Source organism: Anopheles stephensi, chromosome 2 (assembly GCF_013141755.1).
Source record: "Anopheles stephensi strain Indian chromosome 2, UCI_ANSTEP_V1.0, whole genome shotgun sequence".
Classification (NCBI taxonomy): domain Eukaryota; kingdom Metazoa; phylum Arthropoda; class Insecta; order Diptera; family Culicidae; genus Anopheles; species Anopheles stephensi.
Genome location: NC_050202.1, coordinates 81,611,257 through 81,619,835, shown reverse-complemented (window position 1 = coordinate 81,619,835; position 8,579 = coordinate 81,611,257). Strand labels below are relative to the sequence as shown.

Here is an 8,579-nt window from a genome sequence, read left to right as displayed (position 1 = left end):
TAATGAGTGGCTGCCGATTGACTTTCATATCATGCCTGTTGAGTACTACCAAATAATTACTGACCAGCTGTATGTAAAATAGTCTAAAGACTACGTTATCTAGCTTTAGAGACAATCGTGGCATCTCCAGTGTCTTGCACAAAACATAAAAGGACTGAAGAGATAGACTATAAGTAAAAATGACGAAGAAGATCCTGGATTAGCATTGCTGTACAAAATATCCACTCGGAAGCCACGCATATCGCATATAGGATTTTAGCCTTAAACCCTTCATGGGAAGCCTCTTCAATTGCCATTCCTAACAAGTCCATAACTCTTTTCGGTTATTATATCGATTATCTACCAAATGAAGAAGGAAAACACCAGACACACCACACTTTAAAGTAATAAGTATTTCTAGTTTATTTTAACATTTTTCTTGCATACCTTTCACAAACGCGTTCCTGCCATACCTCGGTCGGTCGGAAATCGGATACCCCCTCTCCCTTCCCACACTATCTCCCCCTTCCCTTTATTACAGCGCACACTATTCTACACAAAACAAAACCGGGGGATCATCATCCTTCTATAGCATCGATCCTCTCGTCCTTCGTTTTTATCCTATAGAACATCGTGTTCCCGATAACACTATCTCCAGCCACGTTTCGAAAATTTACCCTAGCACATCCCCATCGTCTTACTAATTGCTAATTCGCAAACGATCGCAGATGTATCGAGAAAAAAAAACAAAAAAAAACGAACAAACGACAACACTTCAACATTACCGTACTAAAGTAATTTGTACAAAATGGCGATAATATAAGTAATTAAAAACACAAACCTCTCTCTAACAAAAGGATGAAAAGCAGGTAAAAGGGGGAAACAAATATAGAAGAAGTGTGTGGTGGTTAGTACGAAATAGAGTGGATAGAGTAGAGTTTGGAAAACTTAATCAATCGCGTCGCGTAGAACCTGCTCTTGTTTACCATTACTGTTGTTGCTGCACTCTCGTCGAATTAACTGCTTTTAAACAACAGCCGTCCATCGTTCGTCGTACCGGCTTTTGCTGAACACATGCGGGGATTTTCTTTTGTTTTGTTGCTTTTGCACGACGATCATTTGCTCACAGCTCAATCTATTTGTTTTTGTTTTTGTTTTGCATTTGACAAAGCCCTTTTACATACATCCTTACACACAAAATTTACCTCCCCCCAAACCCCCTCCTCCTCTCGGCTCAAATGGCATTGCTTTTAGTTTTAGTTTCTCACGCGTGTATGTGTTTTCGCTTCTTTTTTTTGTGCCTTCCGTTTCCGACGCTCGTGTGGGTGTGTGTGTGTGGGTAGGTGTGCATAACCTTGAATTATGTGCTTCCAAACGGGTGCGTCCTACATTCATTCACATTTTGCTACGCCTTTTTTACCAATGCCTTAGATCATTAAAATAGCTGATGATTCTTTACAAACACTTTCATTTTGCACAATTGTTTAACAATATGCGTTTTGCCCTGTCTGCTACATGCTAGCGTTAAAGTGTAAGCTACCACAAGGAGAAACTTTTAGTTACTGTACAGGGTTTGATTTTTCTTCTTATCAAAACTTATTAAAACTTATCAAGCTTCTACCTTCGCCAAAGGCGTCAGCAAACAAACAGCCGTTGGGGTTGATCGGTGTAGCGTGGGGTGTCGAAACAAAAATGGAGTTTGAATTTTGGATTATAAATTGATGCTTTGTTCCTGGTTTTAAACTACTGCTTCTACCACTACTCCCCCCAATCGGTTGGCCGTTCCCATTCCAGCTACCAAAGCCATATTACACACTAGGTATGATTTAAATTTGATTATTACAACACTCACACACGCTCCCACATTCACTCCCGAGTCCCGTTTGCTATGATTAATTCGTTCGTCTTAATTACAATTTAGCATCCATTTTCCCCGCCGCCCTAAATGATGATCACACACACACACACGCACACAGCTACACAGCTTGAGAACCGTGGTAGAGAACCGATGTACCTTATCTACTAGCTTTAATAGTACATAGATGTGTGTGTGTGTTTGTGTGTTACTTATTATTCACTAGATTCTCGCCATCACCCTCCAAAAACAGCCATTTATATTTATTTATACGTGTGCTTTGTGTGTGTGTGTGTGTGTAGATGTGTGTACTACTAGTAGCAATAGTAGTCGATTGGTTTTCCATTTCTATTGCAGTAAACCGAAAACTCCTATGCAAATCTCTAGCTGATATATAAGTGTGCCGTCAGAGGCACACCCAACAAACAACTGGTACAATTTACAGGGACAAGCTTTGTATTTTCTTTCTCTCTTTTGTGTGTTTGTGTGTGTTTGTGTTGCTGCTGCACGTACATATTACTATTAGTTTCACCCCTAATGGCACTGCGATTTATTGGATAAGAAACGCTCTCTCATACTCTCTCTCTCTCTCTCTCTCTCTCTCTCTCTCTCTCTCTCACTCTACACAACACACTTAAGATGTAAGGATATACTAAAGTATTACGCTCGCAGTATTGTAGTAGAACGTTTGGGCAAGCTAGTATTGCGTTTTGCTAGTGGCCGAGTGGAAGAAAGTCGAATCGGAATTGCTTCAGCACTAAACACCGTTCCGATCGACAGGTTGTCAGGTGATCGTTCAATAAGGTTAATATTTTTAATTTTTGGAAAAACGAAACTTATTTGAACAAATAATTCAACAAATTGATTTGTTCCAACACCAGTAATGTTAGCAATGCAAGCTTCTCGGATCAGCTTTCGGTTTCAACTTTACTCGACCACCTAACTTCTCAATTGCTTTTTTTTGCCTTTTCACTCGTCTTCGATTGTGATTTTGCGCTTGCCGCTATGGAGCCTGCGAGCCCGTCTAAAACGATTAACTTAGCAAAATCTTACCCACCTATATTGTCGTCACGTATGTACAATTTCTTCGCACTCTTAATTATACGTCTGTTTTTGTTTCTGTGTTTGTGTGAAGGGGTTTAAGTTTAACCGTTAATTCATTTGCCTACAAATATATTGTTACTAATTATCCTTTTCTCATTACACTTCTACAGTTATGTTTAAAGATATCGCTTCCGAAAGAAAAAAAAGAAACGGTCTCTGTACACACACACAGGTACGCACGCTTTGCATTGCGCACACGAACACAACACAAGTTTCAAAATTAGTAGAAAAAAACAGAATTACAGAAATAACAACAGTTCTATCTATCTGCTCTCTGTGAGTAACAAAAAAAAAAAACAAAAACCTGGAAGGAAGACGCAGGATTGAGAACATAAAGTTTGCGAGGAAGAAACACGTGGTCGGCACACGTGAATTTTACTAGCACCAGAGAAAAGGGGAACGATAGGGGTTTGGAAGTAAAAACGGTTAAAAATTAAAAAAAACGTTAACAAACACTTTAACAACCAACAAACTCTAATTATCGGTTTCAGTCCCATAGAAGAAGAAAAAGAAAAAACAAAACAACAATTCCTTCACTCTCTCTCTCTCTCGCTCTCTCCCTCCTTGCCGTCCGTCCTCTTGCTGTCCCGTACGCATGTGTATGTGATTGATGCGTTTTGCGCTTAGTAAAGTAAATTAGTAAGCTTAGCTCGACCTGCGTCAGGATAGCTGCGTGATCTACTTGGTGAAAACTAACGCTACTACTGGTTCTGCTACGTCTACGCCTACTGCTACCACTACTACTACTACGGCTACTACCACTAGATAACTGTCAGTAACTATCCTTGCTTACTACTGACCACTCTTCCTCATTCATTCTCATGCGCACACACACACACATACACTGGCTATGTACAATGAAAAACAAAAAAAAAAGCTTTGCTTCCGTTTCCTTTCATGTTTGATGAGCTTTTCGGTAATAGTAGCCTAACAATAGCACGATCGTATCGTCCTATCGTCCTATTCACACAGCTACTGCTGCCGGATGGTCGGCCACGCCTGTTGCATACTTCACGGGAGGATGACTCCATCGTTTTGGATCGTTGTTTGTTTACTTTTGTTGTGTTCCCTTCAAGCTGAGCTTTTTTTCTTAGCGGGGTGGTTGTATTCTAAAAGAAAGTAAAAGAGAAAATAGGGAATTGGTTAATTTTATTTGAAATTTTTTTTGCCATATTTAGCGGATTAAGAGAACAAGATTTATGAGAAAAGTAATAGGTAATAGTGATAATTATTCCAGTGACATATACCTCTCGGAGCGGTCCGGTTGTGAGGTGACAACGGCACCGGTCTTCAAACGGGAGAACTGAAGTTCAAACCCCATCCGGACCGTACTCCCGTAAGACGTTTAAGAGGACGTTAGGCCAAGGAGGGAGAGGAGAACTTCTCTTCCTCTTCCTTGGCACTACAACCTCGAGAGGTCTCGGCCTGCCATTTCTGGCTTTCTGTGACTTAATTTCACCCGTAGTAAAGTAGTCAGCCTTACGTACGGGGAGGCGGTCTGGATGGGATTTGAACCCCGGCTCTGTCCCGTGTGAAGACCGGCGCCGCTGTCGCCCCGGCCACCGGACCGCCCTTCTCGAGAGAAGAGAACATATCCTTCTATAACCTAATTGTCACAGCAACATGAATTTGAACATCCCATTGACACTTCTTGGTGGGACCATTTTTGCATAGTTTACTGTGAGCCATGTTTGGCAGAGCAAAGAATCCGCTTTCATTTACATTTTAATCGATAAGATCACTTCTATAACGACAAAATGGCAACAAATTTTATCGTTCCAGTTCCTCGCAGGCAAAAGGCTATTATGAAACGAACCCTACCGCGCGAAGAGTGCCCCACTTGTGTTCGATTACCGATTACCGTGTGTCACACAGGAATTTCAATCACGCCCCCACTTCATCCGGTCCGGTCTGTCCGGACTAAGCTTCCCCGAAGCAGCGGGCGCCTCTAATCCCTTGTCGACACTTGACAAGGGTGGGTTAAAGAGTGTGCAACAATGTGCACAACGCGCCGGTTTCGACGGTGCAGTCCACGCTCGCTCACCGAACGATTCATTCATTGCGGATTAAAACAGCTTCTTGCCAAGCTGCACACTTCAGTTGCTTTTCGCGAAGTGCTTTCACGATTGACATCTATTGCCAGCTCTGCATCCAAAGTTATCGGCACTACAACAAGCTGTATCGAAGCCAGCGAAATCACGACAGACGTAAGGATGATAGGATGATGATGATGATGAACGAAGTTGGCGTCAAATATTCATCGCCAGGGGGGATGATAACGGGGGCGCCGTGTCGATCACGCCCACCATCAGGGTTTGGATAGCTGACACGGAGAGCGTTACGGTTCAAACGAGTGCTTCCGATCCTAATGAGCAAACAGGAGCTCACCAGTTAAGAAGTTTTTCGCCACACACAAGAGAAAAAAAACGGCAATGTTAAGATGTTTTGTCATTTTGGTGGGTTTTTTTTCTCTCTCTTTCATCGTTGCCTTGCCTCGTCACTCACGATTGCCACCGGGTTGTCAAGCAGCTTGGCGCCACATGATCGGGGTGACACAGGAATAAGTTTCGATTATGGAATGATTAAATATTCATTCACCTTTCACCACGGAGGCTTGCGCCTGTGTCAAGGAGGATGATTTTTTCCTCCCATCTTGACACACTTGGGCAGGGAAAAGTTTTCCCTTTCGTTTCCCTCTTTTCGCATCAACCCACCCTTCAGGCAAATCATGCAACACTCTCTACACCCACCTTTCGGTGGAAGTACCTTTCAGATTTTGTGGTTAATGAAAGCGTGATGTGATAAGATCGTTTGAAGGAAAATTTCGCCATTTCTTTTATGTCGGAGATGGCAACCGGAGGAAAAAAAAACACCCCATCATTGGGTTTCGCTCAATCGCTCATGAAGATTTAATTCGATTGGAATTTTGGCGAAACATCGGTGAAGTGAGACTTCATTCACTCGATGGATACTTGTTGGTGGAAACGAAATGGCGGTTTATAAAAATAGATTAAAAGTGGGCGTTGGGTTCATGGGAAAATTGGGAAAGTCGGGGGCATTTGGTACGGAGTAGATCGTCAGCGCGAGATTAAATGTCTTTCGATTGGGCAGAATTTTAAAATCAGATCGTTTGCTTCGAAATAACTTCCTTCCTTTTATGTCCTTGAAGTGTACTAAGAAATGGTAGAAAACGGTTTTATTATAAAGTTTCCTTTTCTAAAATGAAACAGGATCAAAATCTATAATCAACCACAGATATTTAAATGATTGGAAACCCCTCTTTGTCGTAATGTTCAATTTTTACATCATTCTCATGACGTGCCTTTCCTGAAAGAGAGCTCTGTGTTCAACATTCAAATGAGCGCTGTATGCTTCCACAATGTCCGTTACGAAAATCAAATCCATCTTTCCAATCCCGTATTGATTTATTCCCCCTCAAAAAAAAAAAAAAACACAGCTCATTACACGGATTCATGGCCCCAAATAAAAAAAAAAGATGGACACCATGACACCATTATCCTTATGCTTCCGTCGTTTGCGCTTACAAATGTGCCCCCCCCTTGGTGAAGGTAAGCCACTCGGGCCGAGGAAAGAAATTGCCCTCTTCATTACGCTAATCGGTTGCATCCATAAAGTGTCGGCAGGACAATCGCACAAGTACGTCCTTCCTGCGGCGTACCGAGAAAAGGCCGGAAGTATACATACACCCCCAATAACGATGGGGGGGAGGTGCCATACTTTCTCCTTCACGACCGGCTGGGTCGCAGGCAGAGCAAGTACAAATGACCGTCGTTTCGATTGCTGACGTCCGACAGCAGCGAAGCCGACGAAGCGAACAAAATGACCGTCCGTCCGTTCCACCAGCTGCCCCAGTAGGATGAGCAGGCGATGAAAGTGAAACGACTTCCCGGGGACTGCATGCTCCGCGTTTCATTCATTCCAGAGCACGAGCTCCACAGCGTCGCCAGCGACAGTGAAAGAAACACCAACGCGGTCAAGGCGAACAAGGAAGAGATCAAACTCCCAAATTGATACAATAGGAAACGTATACAATTATTTATCCTGCCTTTCCTGTGCGGGATGCTGGCCGAGCGAGCTAAGTTGAGCATCTGATTTCCGCCCGATTTGCGCCCTCATCCATGGGGAGGTTGGCCGGGCCGGGCGCAGCATCCTGCTAACTGCAAACATTTATATTAGATCCAATTGATTCTTGGCCCGTCCCAGCCGTTGGCAATTGTCCTTCGCACGCCGGAACAAGTACACACTTGAAGCAGCACGAGAAAGGACGACCGTCTGCTCGGGAAGTCCGTCCGTCCGTCTGTCTGTCTGACTGTCTGTTCGTCTCCGGGTTCGTTCGGGTAGCTGCCACGGATCTGGGTACGTCCGTGTGGTTCTCGGTACGTTCAATGGTAGCAAATTACCGTCGACCACCGTTTGTCGATTCGGTTTCGGTATGGCGCTACTGGGGAAGACATCTTTTTTTTTCTTTTTCTTTTGTGGACGACACCACACGCTTTCGCCCAGAGATGGAAGGCAAATTGGCCATTGAATGGTGAGGGTGAAGAAACGGCATCGATTTCGTGCGACGGTCCTCGATGTCATCATTGAGTGGCTTATAGCTTCTTGTGAGACGCGGTTCGGTGAGCTTATGATGTCCAGCGTCTGTTCGGTTGTACCGAAAGTTTTTCGCTCTTTTCATGTGGAAAATAGTGAAAGTTGGGAATGAGTTGCGAGGCTAAGGACGCTGATGAAAAATAGTGAGATGCAAATTATAGCAAACGCTTCAAGTTGAACTTGGACACAGATGCTGAGACCCAATGACTATTTAAGTAACTTCACTACAAATAACTACGATATTCCCACTCCCAGCTGAAGGCATACCACGTCTAACGTCATACTATTCGGTTTTCCACTCTAATTCCTGAAACCACAGCAATGAAACTATTCATCGGAACACTCCTTCCTCCCTACAGCGCTGTTCACAAGCTCTTTTGCACCGATAATGCTACTGAGTACCGGAAAGCGCTTAGACCACTACCAAGCATACCATCAATGGGCCAAGTGTTGGAAGGACAAACACAACCACTACAACATCAGCAAAAAAAAAACCTCCCATAGAAAGCGTTCCACCCAAAGATGCCTTAGGACGTTGTGGAGGTGTAGAAGCTGAAAAGCATAATTTATATCATCACACTTTTACGCTCGCAGCACACAACACATCGCTTCGTTTCTCCCCCACCTGGTCTTGGGGGTTTCTCACTCGACAAATCGTTTTCCTTTCATGTCGCATTTAACGGGCGCACTCTTCAGCATCCTTCCAGGCCGGTTCGGACCAAAGAAAACGCAAGCAATCTGTACGTACAATGTTGTTGCGCTGGAAACTACGCTGTCCCCTCAAGAAACGCGGTAATTGGGTAGGACGACACTACACCATCGATAAGCGGCCGCGTATGAGAATCATTTTCCATTTTCCACTCGGACAAAGCCAAACGCACTAGCTTTCTGTGGAGCGTGCACGATGAATGGGAATGTTTCATTTCGCCCAAAGGGGCTTCACTTTTTCATTTTTGGTTCGGAAAGCTGCTGGCCGAAATTTCTGACTGCAAAGAAGGCGGAAAGCAACAAGTAAATGGTAGCAGCA

At 43.7% G+C, this 8,579-nt stretch overlaps 1 protein-coding gene across 36 annotated transcripts in view; it reads right to left on the bottom strand.

The window, feature by feature from the left end:
* Positions 1 to 377: 377 nt before the first annotated feature.
* The window catches only part of LOC118505591 (forkhead box protein O), a 66,992-nt gene continuing 58,790 nt past the window's right edge, over positions 378 to 8,579 (bottom strand). For all 36 annotated transcript variants that reach the window (XM_036041569.1, XM_036041583.1, XM_036041582.1 and 33 more), the window contains exon 11: positions 378 to 4,047. The gene's annotated coding sequence lies outside the window, so the exon portion shown is untranslated. The remainder of the gene's footprint in view (positions 4,048 to 8,579) is intronic.